The sequence below is a fragment of the Chiloscyllium punctatum genome, chromosome 31, assembly GCF_047496795.1.
Source record: "Chiloscyllium punctatum isolate Juve2018m chromosome 31, sChiPun1.3, whole genome shotgun sequence".
NCBI classification, from domain to species: domain Eukaryota; kingdom Metazoa; phylum Chordata; class Chondrichthyes; order Orectolobiformes; family Hemiscylliidae; genus Chiloscyllium; species Chiloscyllium punctatum.
Window position 1 is genome coordinate 30,679,041 of NC_092769.1, and position 18,603 is coordinate 30,697,643.

Sequence of the window (18,603 nt, forward strand, 5' to 3'; positions counted from 1 at the left end):
AATGTGAGGTCATCCATTTTGGTCGTACGAACAGAAAACTGGATGATGAAATGGTGAAATCTTGCAGCATTCTGCTGTGCAGAGAGAGCTGGGTGGCCTTGTGCATGAATCTCAGGAAGTTGGTTTGCAGGTGCAGCAGGTAATTATGGCAGTGAAGGGAATATTGTCCTTCATTGCTAGAGGTATGGTTATGTTGCAGCTGTACAGGATGCTGGTGAGGCCACACCTGGAGTACTGTGTCCAGGTTTGGTCCCCTTACATTAGCAAGGATGCACTGGCACAGGAGGTTCACTAGTTTGAGTTGGGAGTTGAGAGGGTTGGTGTATGTGGAGAGATTGAGAAAACTGGTTCTATAATCATTGTAATTTAGAGGAATGGGAGGTTGGATAGGAAAAAATAAAATTATGAAGGGAGTAGATAAGATAGAAGCAGGGAGGCTATTTCCACTGGGGTCGGTTCAAACTACAGAGCATTACCTCAAAATAAAGGGGAGCAGATTTAGGACTGAGTTCAGGAGGAGCTTCTTCAGCTAAAGGGTTGTGAATCTGTGGAATTCCCTGCCGAGTGCAGCATTTGACGTTATCAACTTGAATGCTTTTAAGGCAAAATGTAGATTTGTGAACAGGAAAGGAATTAAGGGTTATGGTGAGAGAGCAGGAATGTGGAGCTGAGGCCATGAAAAGCTCAGCCCTGATCTTATTGAATGGTAGAGCAGGCTTGAGGGGCCAGATGAACGTTCTTGCCTTGTGCCATCAAAATTGGCCTTTGTCCAATTCAGAACCTTAACTTTTCGATCTGGTCTATTATTTTCTGTAAATATTTTAAAAATAGAATTATCAGAGAATCCCAACAGTGTGGAAACAGGTCATTCAGCCCATCACATTGATACTGACCCTGAAAGCCTCTTAACCTGCCCCTGTAACATTGCATTTCCCAGAGCCTGCACATCCCTGAACATTACGGGCAATTCAGCCTGGATAATCCACCCAACCTGCACATCTTTGGACTGTGGGAGGAAACCAGAGGGCCCAGACGAAATCCATGCAGAAAACCCCAATAAGGTGATCATCCCATTCTCATTTCCCAGTTCCACCTAAATAACTTCACTGACCATACTCCCAGGAATATCCTCCCTAAGCAAAAACATAATGCTATTTCGAATCAAAAATGCCACTCCCCCTCCTCTCTTGTCCCCCTTCCTATCCTTGCTATAGCATCTATACCTTGGAACATTAAGCTGCCAGGCCTATCCATCCCTGAGTGATGCCTCTGTAATTGCTATAATATCCCAGTGCCATGTTCAAAACCACACCCTGAGCTCATCTGCTTTCCCTGTCAGGCATCTTCTATTGAAGTAAATGCAGTGCAACTGCTCAGTCCGTCTTCATTCTGTTCCTTGCCCTTGCCTGCCTTGACTATTTGACTTCTGAACTGTACCAGCCTCAGACATACCTCTATTCTCACTACCTTCTTGGGTTTATACCCACTCCCTCACTGGTTTAATGCCTCCCGAGTATCACCAGCCAGTCTCCCTGCCTAGATATTAGACACCTTCCAATTGAGGTACAATCCATCCTTCTTATGCAGGTCAACTCTACTCCAGAGGAGATCATAATGATCCAAAAAACGTGAATCCTTTTCCCCTGCACCAGCTCCTTAGCCACCGATCCAGCACCACCTCCTCCTCTGTAATATGGACATTTTTCAAGATGACACCATTTATTTCCCCACATTCTATATCTCCCATGTACTTCTTCACAGTAAACACTAATGCAAAATACTTGTTTCCTATCTCACCCATCGCCTGCAGCTCCACACAATGGCTGCCTTGCTGATCTTTGAGGGTCTCTATTTTCTCCCTAGTTAGCCTTTTTTTTTCCATGTATTTACAAAAGCCCTTCGGATTATCCTTAACCCTATTTGCCAAAGCTATCTCACGGCCCTTTTTTGACTCCTGATTTCTCTTTTAATTATACTCCTACTGCCTTTATACTCAAAAAATTTTTTTGATTGGAATAAATGCAAAATATAACATCTTGACAAAACAAACGAGGGCAGGACTTACACTCAATAAAAGTAGAGCCTTGAGTAGTGATATGGGAACAAAGCGACCGAGGGCTTCAGGTCTTTGAAATTTGTGTTACATGTAGACAGGGTGGTTAAGAAAGTGCTTAGCACACTTACCTTCATTATTCAGACCTTTGAGTCCAGGAGTTGGGACGTTATGTTGAGGATGTACAGGACGTTGGGGAGGCCTCTTCTGGAATACTCTGTCCAGTTCTGGTTGTACTGTTATAGGAAGGATATTAAATTGGAGCAGGTTCAGAAGAGATTTACCAGGATGTTGCCATGAATGGAGGGATTGTGTTCTAAGGAGAGGCTGGATAGGCTGGGAATTTTTTTCACTGGCGTGCACGAGGTTGAGGGGTCACCTTATTACAGGTTTACAAAATCAGAAAGTGTTTTGCTGGGGGGGGAGGGGGGGGAGATTCAAAACTGTGTTGCATTCATTTTGAGAAGAAATTAGAAAGATTTCAGAAAAGACATTAGGGTTTTTTAAAAAATTATACATGTGAAATGAACTTCCAGAGGAAGTGGTAGCTGTGAATACAATTACAATATTTAAAAGACATTCAGATAAGTACATAACTAGGAAATATTTGGATGGATGTGGACCAAGCGGAGGCAGGTACAATTAGTTCAGTTTGGAATTATGGTTGGCATGGACTGGTTGGACCACAGGGCCTGTTTCCTTGCTGTATAACATTATGACTCTAATCCTCACTAACTCTAAATTCCTCCATCCTCACAACTCTCCCGATCACTGTCACTTCATCCAGCCTCACAACTCTTCCTGATTTATATAATTCCTCACCAGCCACAGAAAGCTCCCTATCTCATGTCCTCCAGTTTCTCAGATCTCTGCGATATGTGCCTTTCTTTAGTTCCAGCCTTGAGGATGCCCTCATTCACTCCGATTGGTTGGAGGACAAACTGGTACAACCTGGTCCTCCAGTACTGCCCTCTGCCCCCTATTGGCCTGCGCTGATATCAATCATTCGGGGCCCATTGTGAGGTGAGTGGTGGGATCCTCCCTCTCTCTGCCCTGGGATGAGCTTCAACATTCACAGTCAATGGGGGCAGTATCACAGAGCACAGGGGCTGGGGCTATTCAGCCCATTTGGGATGTACCCTCTTCCTCTGGAGATGCTGCAAATCTGTCCCAATTCCCTTCCCCTTTGCCCATAGCCCCCCAAATCTTCCCTTAAAAAGTAAAATTCTAAATCTGATTATGAATAACTGCTGAGTCTGTGTCCAGCTGCCATTCAGACTGTTCCAGATACTCAGAACTTACTGAATAAAATAATGTTCACATATTCACATTATTTGCCAATTACCTGAAAATAGTTACTAAAATTGTGACTTTGTTAACAATTCCCCTCACTCTGCAGATTAGATATCCTAGAAACAAATTTGCACCTGGTCAAAATCACTGCTTAACCTTCTCAGCTCCAAGGACAATTATCTGTGCTTCTGCTAGCTCTCCACAAAAGAGGAACACATCTTATTTTCATTTATTAGTGTCATAGAGATGTACAGCACAGAAACAGACCTTTGGTCCAATTTGTCCATGACAACGAGGAATCCTCAACAAACGGAGTCCCATTTGCCAGCTATTGGTCCGTATCATTGGAAACTCTTCCTATTCACGTACCCAATCGGATGCCTTTCAAATGTTGTAATTGTATCAGCCTCCACTACTTCATCCGGCAGCTCATTCCACACATACACCACACAGCTTGAAAACTTTGCCCCTTAGATCCATTTTAAGTCCTTGCCCTCTCAACTTTAGTCCATGTGATCTTGTTTTGAACCCAACTAACTGGGGGGAAATGACCCTGGCTGTTCACCTTATCCATGCCCTTCATGACTTTATCGATCTCCATGAAGTCACCTCTCAGTCTTTGCCTCTCCAGGGAAATTAACCCTGGCCTATTCACCCTCTCCCTGTAGCCCAAATCCTCCAACCCGAGCAAAGTCTTTGAAAATCTTGTCTGAACTCTTTCAAGATTCACAACATCCTTTCCAGAACAGGGAATTTCGAACTTAAAACATAATTCCTGAAATGGCTTAATCAATGTCCTGTCCAACCAGAATTTGACGTCCCAGCTTCTGAACTCAATGCATTGACCAATAAATATAAGCATAACAAACACCACCTTCACTAGTCTGTCTACCTTCGACTCTACCTTCAAGGAACAATGAACCTGCACTCCATGGTCTCTATGTTCAGCAACATTCCCAAGGACTTTACCATTAAGTGTACAAGACCTGCTCTGATTTGCCTTTCCAAATTCCAACAGCTTACATTTGTCTAAATTGAGCCCAGTCTGCCATTCCTCGCTCCAATGGCCCATCTGGTCAAGATACTGTTGCATTCTGAACTAACCTTCTTCATTGTCCACTACACCTCCAATTTTGGTGTCTTCTGTAAACCCACTGATCATATCTCATACATTCACATCCAAGTCATTTATTTAAGGACCTAATACCCATTCCTCCAGTACAATGCTGCTCACAGGCCTCCAGTCCGCAAAGCAAGCCTCCATCACCACCCTCTGCCTCCTACCTTCAAGCCAGTTTTGTATCCAAATGGCTAGTTCTCCCAACATTCCATGTTATCTAACCTTGCTAACGAGTCTGCTATGTGGAACATCGTTCAGTGTCCATATAGACAACGTCCACAGTCTGCCTTCATTAATCATCTTTGTCACATCTTCAAAAAAACTCAATTAAGTTAGAGAGAGAGAATTTCCCACACACAAAGCCATGTTGACTATCCCTAATCAATCCTCGTCTTTCCAAATACATGTAAATCCTGTCCCTCAGAATCCCTTCCAACAACTTACCTACCACTGACGTTAGGTTGACTGTTCTCTTGTTCCCTGGCCTTTCCTTCCCACCTTTTTAAAATAATGGCACCCATCTTCCAGCACCTCACCTGTCACAAACAATGATATAAATACCTTAGGGAGGGGCACTGCCAACACCTTCCTAGCTTTCCACAAATTTCTGGAATACACCTGATCAGGTCCCAGGGATTTATCCACCTTGCTACTGTTTAAGACATCCAGTACTTCCTCCTCTGTAACATAGACACTTTTCAAGTTATCACTATTTATTTCTCCAAACTCTCTAGAATAGAATAGCATAGTATTTCTCCCACATCCTGTTGTTCCATAAATGGCCTTGTTGATCTTTAAGGGGTCCTATTCTCTGTCTGGTTATTATTTTATGCTTAAAGTATTTGTAGAATCTCTTTGGATTCTCCTTAAACTATGTCCTGGAGATATTTCACGTCCCCTTTTTGCTCTCCTGATTACCCTCGAGTACATTCCTGTAAAAACGTGATCCTGTACTCCCAATTCCTCCGCCTCTGCCATATCTGCTCCCAGAAGAAGCAATTCCACTCCAGGACATCCCAGAAAGGTTTCCTCTTTCAAGGACCGCATTTCCCTCCCACTTGATCAACAATGCACTCCAACGCATATCCTCCACTTCTTGTACCTCCGCCTTCCCCCCACCCCTCCAACCACAATAAGAATATAATCCTCCGGTCCTCACCTGCCACCCATTAATCTCCATTAACCTCTGCCATTTCTGCTACCTACAGTCAGACCCCACCACGAGGGATATATCTCCCTCCCCAGCCCTTTCTATCTTCTGCAGAGACCATGGGATCTTTGGTGCTGATGTGCTGCCCCACGGATACTTCAGTCACTCACCCTGCCAAATGGCCGAGTGAGATTATCACTAGATGGATAATCCAGACACCCAGATAATGTTCTGGGGCCCAGGGTTTGGATCCCGTCACGGCAGACAGTGGAATGTGAGTTCAATAAAAATTTGGAATTAAGAATCTATTAAAAGACCATGAATCCATTGTTGAATATTGCGAAAAAAAAACTCATCAGATTCACTAATATCCTTCAGGGAAGGAATCTGCCATCCCTACCTGGTCTGGCCTACATGTGACTCCAGACCCACAGCAATGAAGTTGACTCTTTACTGCCCTTTGGGCCCAGTCAGTGATACCCTCATCCTGTGAATGAATAACAAAGAAAGTCAAGTCTTGTACACAACCATACTGTTCTTACAGATAAGTGATCTCTTAGTAAATTTGCTTCTCAACTCCCTGCTGACTATTGGGGAAGTGGAGAGGCGGTCAATAGTACCATCCCAATAAGGGGATCATCCCTTTCTTATTTCTCAGTTCTGCCTGGATGTACTCCCAGGAATACCCTCTTGAAGCCCAGCTGTAATGTTATCCCTAATCAAAAATACCTCTTCCCCTGCTCTGTTGCCCCCTTTCTATCTTTGCTATAGCATCTATACACTGGAACATTAAGGTGCTGGTCCTATCCATCATTAAGTTATGCCTCTGTAATTGCTATAATATTCCAGTGCGATGTTCAAAACCATACCCTGAGCTCCTCTGCCCCCTGCATTGAAACATATGCAGTGTAACTGCTCATTCTGTTCCTTGCCCTTGTTTGCCTTGACTGTTTGATGTCTGAACTGTACAAGCATCAGACTTAGCTCTTCGCTCACTCTCTCTCTGGGTTTACCCACATTCCTTCACTGGTTTAATGCCTCCTTAATAGCACTAGCAATTGTTCCCTTCCAGTGCCAGTACAATCCATCCTTCTGATGGAGGTCAATTCTACCCCACAAGAGATTCCAATGATCCGATAATGTGAACTCTTCTATTCCCATGTCATTGATACCAATAAACAACAGCCTCCCCTCAAAATGGTTATTCTCCCCTTTAAGAATATTCTGCTCCCTCTCCGAGACATCCTTATACAAAAATTACACATTCGAATAATAAACCATACACTCATCAGGTCATCATAAAAGGATTACAGGACACATTGAAGGTTTGGGGAGACCTTTTGAGAGAATGCGACGATTCAAAGGAGAATTTTTAAGCAGCAAATGGGATTGATCTGGAACACAATACTCACACACACAATGCGAATATCCAGATCCTGATATACTGAGTAATTCAATCAGAGTTTAGCAGAATATTTACTGAGATTACCATCTGAATGTCCACCTGTAATATTCTGTAATACAAGTTTATAAAATCTGTCACTATCAGTTCAAGTTAGAAGCTCACACCATCCCCTCCTTATGGCCCAGGATTACTGTACATATTACCCTTGAGGACATCAGCAGTCAACTCAGAGGGAAATCTGTGGGTTTCTAGGAGATTCCAACTTGAGATCTCATGTGACTGAACACAGCTGTTCTTTGACACATTGGAGAAAATGATCCAAGCGTCAGTGAGTTATGGGGAACAAGAATGACTTTCTTTTCTTTCATTCCGTGCTGCCGCTCTGCCTCATCAATAAGACACGGGTGTGAAAGGCTAATGCCTAACGATGGGCACGTTGTCTCCATCCTGACCAATGGGTAGGAAGATCCTCCCAATCACTCCAAAGCGTATCCCTAAAAAGATAGCAACTCTGTCTGCTTCCCACTGCCCAGTGCTCCCAGTAAATGTTTGGAAGAATGGGAAGGGGGGATATCTCCTAGAAAAGGCATAACTGTAAAGGTCTAAGAGGATTATGAAAAGAGAGAGATGCACAGGAGAAGGAGGCAACAAGTTGCCAGATGGGGTGTAACTTGGGAAAAATGGGAAGTTGCTCATTTTGGAGGAGATAATAAAAGAACAAAGTACTATTTAAATGGTGGAAACTGTAGAAAGCTGCACCACAAAGGGACCTGGGGTAATTGTTCAGTAAACACAGAAAGCTACCACACAGTTACACCAGGGAATCAGGAAGGGGAATCGAATGTTTGTTTCAAAAGTTTTCAGTATTAGAGTTTGGAGTATATACCTGAGAGTAACGTGTGGAAGTGCTGGTGAGACCACCATATCTGCAGTAATGAGAGCAGTTTTGGTCCCTTTAGAGAAGGAAATATGTCACTTTATTGGAGGCATTTCAGGGAAGATTCAATGAGATGATCCCTGGTTTGGAGGGATTATCTTTTAAATAAAGGCTGAAAAGTTTGGAACTCTACTCACTGGATTTTGGAGAAAGAGAGGTGATCTCATTGATACAGATGGGATTCTTAAGGGGTTTGACAGGATAAATACTGAGAGGATGTGTCCGAGGGTAAATACTGAGAGGGGAGTCTGAAACCAGATTCTGAGTTACGGAATCAAGAGTTCTGTTTTGGATTCAAGTATAAGGGAACACCGACGTGGGTAAGGGGTTTCAGTAGCAATGGAGCTGGGGTGAGGTGGAGAAAAGCAACTTTTAAAAGATTGGATTTCCTGGTGCTGTGATTGTGTGGATGTCTGATCAAAAGGTCACCTTGGGGTCAGATATAACAGCAATATTGTTGAGTGTCGTTCTGCCTCAGAGTTCCCAGTGGGAGGGAGGGGCTCAGCAGTAAGGCAATGGGTTTAACCTTGACAATGTTTCATTGGAGGAAATTGCAGCTAATCGACGAGTGAGAATGTGATAAGCAGTTTGATAACTGAGTAACAGTGGAGTAATGGAGAGGGATGATGGGGAGGGAGAGCTGGGCATCGTCAGTGTACATGTCAAACCTAACAGTGTTTTTGGATGATATCACCTCCTGGCACTGTGTACGTGAGATACAGGAGAGACCAAGGATAGATCGTTGAGGGACACCAAATGCAAGGAATTCAGAAAGGAAAGGGAGAGTGGAGATGGAGCAGGATTTTCCAACAACGGTGAGGTCAAATATTAGTTTTTCACAGAATGGGAGAGAAGGACATAACCAGAAAAGACCAACAGACAGAACAAGGAACAATATCTATGAATTGGCGAGGGGGAGTGATGAGGCAGCAGTGGAGGAAAGAGAGTTGGAAAGTGAGTTTAGTGAGATTAGGGTAAAGGGTCAAGGTGAGCTCTGATAAGGCTTGAAAAGACACTGAGAAAGATGTAGGTTTAGGACAAAAACCAGGAACACCACGTGAGGCAGTTTGGCTCAGTGGGCTAGTGGGAGGGAGAGAAGCAGCTGATCGGATTATCTCAGTCTTAGTGACAGAGAAACTCCATGTGCTCCTCACTCGTTGTTGGAGGGGAGGATGGAGGAGACAGGATGATGGACAGTGTTTTACAAAGAAACAAAACCAGGGTTAGTGATATTTAAAATGACTGATCAAACCTGATGTATTTAGCTTTTATCCAGAATATTAAAACAAACGACTGAAGTCCTGGTTCGAATCCCATCTTGGCAGATGGTGGAATCTGAATTCAAGAAAAAAACAACGTATTAGGAATCTCCTGATCTCCATGAAACCATTGTCAATGGCGAAAAAAATCCTGCCAACCTGATAGCGGCCCAGCCAGCTACTCACTGTACTAATCACTGCAAAGTCTCAACACAGGAATGAAACTGGATGGACCAGTTGGCAACTAACACGGCACCAGAAATTACAACCACAGAATCAGCCCTCTCGATGGTGCAACGTCCTCCAGACTAACATATGGATTTTGGTGCCAAAATGTGCAGAGCTGTCTCACAGACTAGTCAAGGAACAGCCTGACATAGTCAAACTCACGGAATCTTCCCTTACAGACAATGACCAGACACCACCATCACCACCAATAGATATCGAGAGTGTTGTGCTGGAAAAGCACAACAGGTCAGGCAGCATCCGAGGAGCAGGAGAATCGATGTTTCGAGCCTAAGCCCTTCATCAGCGTGACCTGCTGTGCTTTTCCAGCACCAGACTCTTGACTCTGATCTCCAGCATCTGCAGTCTTCACTTTCTCCTGAAATCTCTGGATATGACATACCAGGTAGAGGTGGTGGCACAGTGGTGTACAGATAGGGAAGATTTGCCCTGGGAGTACACAGCATTGGCTCCGGAGACCAGGAAGTCTCATGGCTCCTGCTGATTACCACATCCTGTCCTTGCTTGGCTGATGAATCACTTCTCCTTCATGTTGAATAACATTTGGAGGAAGCATCGAGGCAATAAAATGGTGTCAATTGTACTCTGGGTACAGGATTTCAATGTCCATAATTGAGACTAGCTCTGTAATAGAATTACTGACTGAGGTGGTCAGGTCCTAAAGGGTATAGCTGCTCAACTGAGTCTACAGCGGGTGGTGAGGGAACCAACAAGAGGGAAAAACAAGAGTGATCTCATTGTTATGAATTGACCAGATGCAGATACATCTGTCCATGACAGTATCAGTACGAGCGACCATCACACATTCATTTTGGAGACAAAGACTTGCCTTAAAGTTGAGAAAAACCTCCATTGTGTTGAGTGACACTATCACCGTTCTAAATGGGACAGACTTTGAAAAGATGTAGGATCTCAAACTGGATCTCTCTGAGGCACTGTGGGACATCAACAGCAGCAGAACTGTACTCCAGCACAATCTGTATTCTCATGGGTTTGCAAATCCTGCTCGCACCCATCACAATGGACAGGAAAGGAGGGCATGCCATGAGCAGCACCAGGCAGACTTAAAACTGAAGTGCCAACCTGGTGAAGCCATAAAACAGAACTACCAGCATATCAAACAGCATCAGCAGCAAGCAACAGAGCTAAGTGATCCTACATCCAATGGAACAGATCGGAGCTCTGCAGTTCTGCTACACCCAGTTGTGAACGGTGATGGACAATTAAACAACTCACTGGAGGAAGTATCACAGAAATCCCCACCCTTACTGATGGAGGGGCCTCACACACCCATGCACCAGATAAGACGACAGCATTTGCAGCAATCTTCAGCCAGAAGTGCAAAGCGGGATGATCCATCTCAGCCTTCTCCAGTGGTTTCCAACATCACAGATGCGAGTTTTAAGCCAGTTTGATGCAGTTTGAATAACATCAAGAAATGGTTAAGTAGTGCAAAGGCTACGGGCCCTGCCAATATTCTGGCAATAATACTGATATCTTGTGCTCCAGAACTTGCCACCCACCAATCCAAGTACCGCTCCAGCACTGGCATCTACCGACAATGTGGAACATTGTCCAGGGATGTTCAACACAAAAACACTGGGCAATCCAACCCAGGCAAGTTCCATCTATCAGTGCACACTCGACCAGCAGTAAAGTGATGGAAGATGTCATTGACAGGGCTACCAAGCAGCAACTGCTCAGCAACAGTCAGCTCAGCGACACTCATTTTAGGCTCCACCAGGGCCACTCAGCTCCTGATTGTGTTACTGCCCTGATTCACAATCAGGCAACCAGCTGAATCCCAGAGGTGAGGTGAGGTGAGAGTGACAGCCCAGTCCCACTCCAAGACCACTATTTCTAGCTGATTCTACCCTTGTATCAGCTCATATACTCTCATCCACCTTGTATTATCTCCAGATTTCATTTTCCCAACACACTCAGGGCCAGCTTCCCACATTCAATCTCCCTGTAATCTCAAGAAAGTCTAAATCTCTGCTTGTTGATTCATCAAAAGGCTCCTAATTATAATCAACAGCATACAGCCAGAGAGATGTACAGCAAGGAAACAGACCCTTCGGTCCAACCCGTCCATGCCGACCAGATACCCCAACCCAATCTAGTCTCACCTGTCAGCACCTGGCCAATATCCCTCAAATTAAAATTCTCACACTTTATTTAATTCCTGGCTGTGATAATCCCTAGCTCCCTGCACCACACACACTTTGAGACCTCGACAACCCATTTTCTTCGAGACTCCCAACCATTTGATAATTCATTACTTCACCTGTGTGGCTGTTTCTACAGTTCCTGAAGCAGCTTGGTCTGAAATTTGCAGCCAAAACCTCACAGGTCTGCTTTCCACCTTTAAGACATCCCTCAAAACCTGCTTTTTGGCAATGCTTTTGGTCACTTGACCTAATATCTCCATCTATGACCTTATGTCTAAAGGTCTCAATCGTACTTTTGTGAAATTATTAGCATGATAATAAAAATACAAACTGTTGTTGATTTGGACATTATTTTCAAATTATCACTGTTGCTGAATGAATACTCTGTAATGTCTCTTACCCAACCACATTGTAGGAGCACCTTCACCACACAAACTGCAGCTGTACATGAAAGTCAAACATCACCCTCTCCACAAGCAACAGGGCTTTGGCATTAATCACTGGTATCTGTGGAAGGAGAAACACAGTTGATGTTTCAGAGAGTGCAAAATGGATTACAGGGAATGAAAATGGTGCAGAATCTGATATTCAGAAATGGAAGGAAAATACACTTGCTTGTTGGAAAAAAGAATTCTTGACTGTCAAAAATATTCAAGAAAAAAGTAATCTGATAATAGAGCAGTACATGGTCAGGGGCTGGGCTGCAGTGAAAAACTCATTTACAAAGGGTCTATAAAAGTAATAATACAGGAGTAAACAGACCAAAAATACACCCATGGTTCGAGATTGAGGAAACTAGATATTGACAAAGTGGTTATGAGGGAGCCCAGAGGTGAATCAGAGCAGTATTGGCTGCTATGGTCCCAAAGACATTATACGAGAGAAAGGCTGCACATGCGCCTTGCTGCACCTTGCCCCCTACAAAGATGGCGGCTCCGCACGTGTCCAGTGAATCGTTGTCCCGAATAAAGATGGCGGCGCTTACTCAGGTCTGCAGCCGCACTGAGGCCATTCCCCATTTACTACAAACACGGGACTGGGACGTTCAAATTAGTGTTTTCCGACGTGCACAATTTGTTTGTAAAACTTCTCCGCTCATAGCAGCACAGTTTTTCTCCCGTTTCCCTGTTTATTTCTTTCCTTACCGTATCCTTTCTCTCCATAACTTCGCGAGCATTCATTCCAGCGACTCTGCGCCGCGCGCGAGGGTGATCACATGGTTTAGTTTAGCACCGCCCTTCATTCACTTTGATTGGTTGGAGGACCAACATCCCGCTAGGTCATCCAGATCCGCCCACCGTCCTTTCATTGGTCCGGTGCTGACATCAATCACCCTCGGGTCACTTTGTTGGCTAGAGCATGCGCAGTGTGTCCTGCTTTTGCAGATATGTTGGATAATGTGATGGGAGAGTTTACTGAGGGTAAGGATCCCTTTGTGTGAGCTCTGCAGTAGATTTCCTTTATTCATGGAGGGAATTGCCTTCCTGCTCATGTCTGTATAGCTGTGATTGATGAATCAATGCCATCTGAATCAGTACATAAACACCCCATTTTCACTGCTTTTCACAACATCTGAGATCTTTAGCACATTGTATCACGCTCTTCTTTAGAAACAAAAACACATGAAACGGAGCCTCAAGGAAACGGAGCAGGAGTAGGGCATTCATCGCCTTCAGCTTGTTCCCCCATTCTATCAGATCATGGCTTGGCCAATCCAGACCTCAACACCTCTTTTATGCTTGATCCGCATAGCCCTCAACTGCTCAATATTTCAAAAATCTATCTGCCCTCTTTTAAAATAATTTGAGACAGAGTCACGGATTCCCTACTATGTGGAAACAAGCTCTTAGTCCAACAAGCCAGAACAACCCTCCGAAGAGTAACCCAACCATTCCCCTCCCACATTTAACTTTCACAATTGTTTGGGCGAGAAAATTCTAGCCATTCACTGAGAGAAAAAATACATTCCTTTTTCTAAAATGAATGTTCCCTTATGTAATGTCCCCTGGTTTGAGACTTCACTGGTGCTAGAAGATCTAGTCAACATCTACCCTGTCAAGCTCCTCAGAATCTTGTTTCCATTAGATCACCCCTGCTTATCAATTCTTGTTCGGTCAACCCTTTTGTCCTCAAAGCAGCTAAGTGAATCTTTTTTGAATGGTGTCCGATGTTAGTTTATCCTTTATTAAATATGGGAGCTAACATTGTATACAGTACTCCAAGTGAAGACTCAGCAACAGCCAGTGTGGTTAACCAATCCTCAGTCCATGCTAATACATTACCCCGATACCACAAGCTCCTAAATTGTGCAATTAACTTTTATGTAGCACCTTATCATTTACACTTTTAAAATCCAAATCCAGAACATCATTCGATTACCCTTTATCAGCCCTGCTTGTTATCTCCTCAATGAACTGTCGCTAAATTTGTCAAATATAGTTTCTCTTTCACAAAACCCAGTCTACCATGTTTAATGATAAGCTTTTCCAAATGTCCTGCAATTTCTTTCTTTAATATTCGACTCTGTAGATTCTTTCAGTAGATTTGCAAAGTATAATTCCCCTCTCTTAAATCCATGCGGACTCTGTCCAATCCTGTCACTGTTCAGTAAGAAACTTGACTGTACTCCAATATAGGTAATAAATGTATCTGTATTTATTTTTAAAAATTGATTACTTATAAATGCTGGACCCATGCAATATCAATAAATTAGTGACTCTGAATTTGGGTTATAATGTTTTTTTTTGTTAATTCCTTTTCGTACTGTGTTATGCAGACAGCACCAAGCGATCACTCTTAATTGTGAGTAACTTTGAAAATAATATATTTTAAAAATGACATGCCAAAATGCTGCCTCATTATTGTGCAAGGAGGATTTTGCATTCAATCGGTTGCAGATAAAACTGAACTGATCTTTGGTGTAACCTGCAGTCTGGCCAAATTGCAGCAAAGTGGCAACTCTGTTGTCAAATTCTTACTTGACACTGCCCAAGGCGATACTGATGGGACTTCACTTTGCCATTCTTGTTCACCAGCTTTATTTCCAGGTTTACTTGTATAATCATTCTAGAGCTTGTAAGTTTAGACAACTTCTCTTTTAGGTACATATGTAAATATCATACTGAAATGTTGCACTGAATGGTACCAAATCTGAAATTAGTCTCTAATCTGATAGTAACATGCTCTGACCCTTCTACATATGTATTGGCATAAGTCTATGCCAGTTATTTTTCTGAAGCCTGTGATTCCTGATGAAGGGCTTATGCACGAAACATCAACTCTCCTGCTTCTCGGATGCTGCCTGAGTTGCTGTGCTTTTCCAGCATGACACTTTTCGACTCTGATGTCCACTTCTTTGGTCATCACTTTTTCCTTTGATCAACAAAAATTATTCTTGGTTTAATCTTCTCAAAGTGCAATACGAACCAATTCATGAAATTCAGATATCTCACATGTACGTTAACTGTCTGAAGGCTAAGACATGAGTAAATTATTGTCAGTAATTGAAACCGTGCTGACAAACCTGTGCAGTATCAGTGCCTCACCTTTACAGTGTTCCCAGATATCGCACAGCTGCAGTATTTTGTTTTGCACTCAGCTATATGTTGTTCTCACTTGTTTCTTTGTGAAAGATTACAAAATTAACTTGGATGAATGAACTTATGATTTCTTTAACCAATGTTGGGAGAAAAAAAAGTCAGTATTTCAACTGCTGTTAAAGTAAAATAAACTGATAATCAGTAGAAAGGGTTAAAGATGGACATGGATCAAATGCTGGCAAATGGGACTAGATTAATTTTGGAGATCTGGTCAGCATGGGCAAGTTGGACTGAAGGATCTGATTTTGTGTTGTACAACTGTGACTTCATTCTCTCAATTATTCAAGAAGTTGAATGCTTCGAGGAGGAAAAGGAGGATTTATGCAGAGAATGCACTTGAAATGATGATTGAGGTATATCACATTGTTTCATGACCTTTTCCTCTGAGTTCTTCAATGAACAAACTTGTTTTATTATCTGAATAACTATGTATCATGTGATTTGTTTCACACAAAATATTTTGTTAGGATCTGGTGGACTATTAAGAAGTGTTCATGTTTAAAACTTAGGCAGCATGATTGTTAAGCAAGAAAAGGTTGGCGTTTTACTCCCACTGAATCATTGCTCTATAAAAGGTAACAAGCTTTTTATCTGTTCTGGGCACAGACTATATGGAAGTCAATTCTGAAGGAAAAAATCCTCGTCGGTAATGTTCCCACGTATGTGGAGTAATTGCTTCTGGTCAGTCTTCAGGTTATAGAGGCTCAGAAAGAAATGAGTTGGCCAAAGTTAGCAACATCATTTGGATGGATTATGCACATTAGGGAAACTTGCAGGATCTGTCGAAGAAACACGTGTTTCAGAGTGTATGCAATAAACCTGAACATTGTTATTTTTTTCACAGAGTTTGTGACCCGACTGGAGCAGCAATGAAGCTCGTATTGTTTTTTAAATTTCCGAGCTTGCCAAATTATTGTTGGTAAATGCAGGTGACTTTATCAAAGCACATTTCACACTCCCCAGCTAGGAATTTGATCCCAATTCTGTCAGTCCATCCATTCCTATGGATAACAGGTATTTTAAATGTGAGCACTCCATTTAACTATTTGAATTGAATACTTCAGTGGTTACGTCCTCTTGGACTCTTAATTTCAAATTACTCAATGTGATTTTTTGTCCCTCCTGAATTTGCCAAGCACTGGGCAGTTCTGGAATATTCCAAATATTTACAATAGATGCATTCACACTGTTGAAGGCAATCTGGTCAATTTGAATACCATTCGGGTAGTCAACAACAATACATAAGTAACTTTATGAATTGCTTACTGTACACCAACAACACAAGCCAAGTATTAGTGAAACCACAGATTGATTCCCATGGATCCCCAAATCTAAACAGTGCATTCCAGATATGCTCACGATCACCATCTGGGAGCAGTCTCCCAAAGTGCTCCCAGAATTTAGAAAGCACACACACTGCCCTCCAAAGATAAATCTGCTGTCACAGGCTTCACTCTGATTGTATACAATGGCATTTATTGTCCAGTTCTTTAATGTGACAATTGATTTCACAAACAATTTATAAAATACTTTAAATCCTGAAGAAATGTGATGTCAGCCCTTTGTAGAAGTGAATGGAAAGTGTGATGTTTGCTTGACCTTTGGCTCTATGTATCAGGCCGAACTGAATCTTTAGCAAGATGTGGGATATTTCCCACACACTTTGCTTTTTTAAACAAATATTATGCTCTGAGATTTAAATCAGGTTTAATAAAAATCCTTCCAAAAATTGAGTTTGACTTCAGCTCCTTGGAAGAGACATGCTCTTGGCCTTCAATTTTGTGACATGTGATCATTCTTTGGTAAAGGTGGCTGTGTGAAACACTGCAGGATGTTGTGCTGAAGTGCCTCATTGGGTGGAGGAGCTTTATTACTGGTGTAACTTGGCTAATTTTGAGATGGAATATTATTTTGAGTTAAATCTTGTTTTTAAACTGAGATGTGCTTGTGTAACTCAAGTGTGGAAACTATGCTCATGTTTGCAATGAACCTTTCACTTTCAGAGATTAGTATTTTTCCGATCGGTTTTGTAAATAAAGTTCACTATAGAAAGCACAGTGCTGGAGAACTGCAGGTCCAGCAGCATCTCTGAGGGGAATAAAACATTGGAAGCTCCAAGTCTCATGATCATTTGTCCGTTCAGACAAAGAGTCACTGAAATTGAAATGTAACATTATTTTTCTCTTCACCAATGCCTTCACAACTGCTGAGTTTCTCCAGCACTTTGTTTCTGGGATTCAGATCTCCAGCACCTGCAGTTTATTGTTTTGTTATCAATCCTATGATTTGACTTGGGGAGCGAGAGGCAGCAACTGTGATCAATTTGGATAAAACTCCCCAACCATGGAAAACAAACACATAGTTCTTTATACTTTGCAAACAATGACTGTAAATAAGAAATGCGATTAAGCTAAGTGCAAGATGGTATACCACCTGCCTTGTCTCAAACTTGCTACTCATTTTTGAGGACTAATCTGTCAGAATTGTGTTTGCTCCCTTCCTTTGAGATCACAGTCCACAAATGTCCCAGTTCCAATTCCTGGGCCAGGCCCAGGGTACCACATTGCAGTGGGGTGAGGAGATTTGTGTCAGCCTGAAGTTTTTGTTAATAACAACCTTGCAGGTTGAAGTTGACGGTTTTGACGAATATTGCATCTTCAAACTTGGAGGAAATCCTTCCGAATGTATTGATTAACTGGACTGAGCCTGTTTACATGCTGCCCTGTTAGTAGTGCTGTAATATTCTCAGTTAATAATCACACAACACCAGGTTACAGTCCAACAGGTTTAATTGGAAGCACACTAGCTTTCGGAGCACCGCTCCATCAGGTGATTGTGGAGGGCACAATTCTAAGGCACAGAATTTATAGCAAAAATTTAGTGTGATGTAACTGAAATTATCCATTGAAAAATACCTTGATTGTCTGTTGAGTCTTTCATCTGTTCGAATACCATGATAGTTTCACTTCTTTCATGTGTAAATCACAAAACCTTTTTTCAAAAGTTGCATTCCTGACAGTGGCCCATCAAATCACTCATTGTATTAATCACTGCACAGTCTCAACAAAGGAATGAAACTGGATGGACCACATTACATCTACTAATGCACTGGAAAATACAACAACACAATCAGCCCTCTTGACCCTGCAACTTCCGCCTCACTGTGGGCCAACAGCAGCAGCAGAACTGTACTCCAGCCCAATCTGAAATTTCATGGCCTGGTATATCCCCATTCAACCATTAACATCAAGCCAGGGGATCAACCCTAGTTCAATGGAGAGTTCCACAGGAGCAATACCAGGCATACCGAAAAAGGTGGTGCCAACCTGGTGAAGCTACCCAACCTGCATGCCAAACAGTGCAAGCAAAC

General features: G+C 42.6%; 1 long non-coding RNA gene across 3 annotated transcripts; it reads right to left on the reverse strand.

Annotated features, from left to right (window-relative positions):
* Nucleotides 1–494: 494 nt before the first annotated feature.
* On the reverse strand, nt 495–12,865 carry LOC140456930 (uncharacterized). 3 transcript variants are annotated; one of them, XR_011953230.1, is made up of 6 exons: nt 12,780–12,865; nt 12,035–12,141; nt 9,211–9,293; nt 7,029–7,130; nt 6,017–6,103; nt 495–2,289 (listed from the first exon to the last, which is right to left on the reverse strand). It is a non-coding gene; the product is annotated as an uncharacterized lncRNA (long non-coding RNA). The 3 variants fall into 3 exon arrangements; XR_011953228.1 differs by lacking the exon at nt 7,029–7,130; XR_011953229.1 differs by lacking the exons at nt 495–2,289; nt 7,029–7,130 and adding an exon at nt 4,810–5,002.
* Between the last annotated feature and the right edge of the window lie 5,738 nt (nt 12,866–18,603).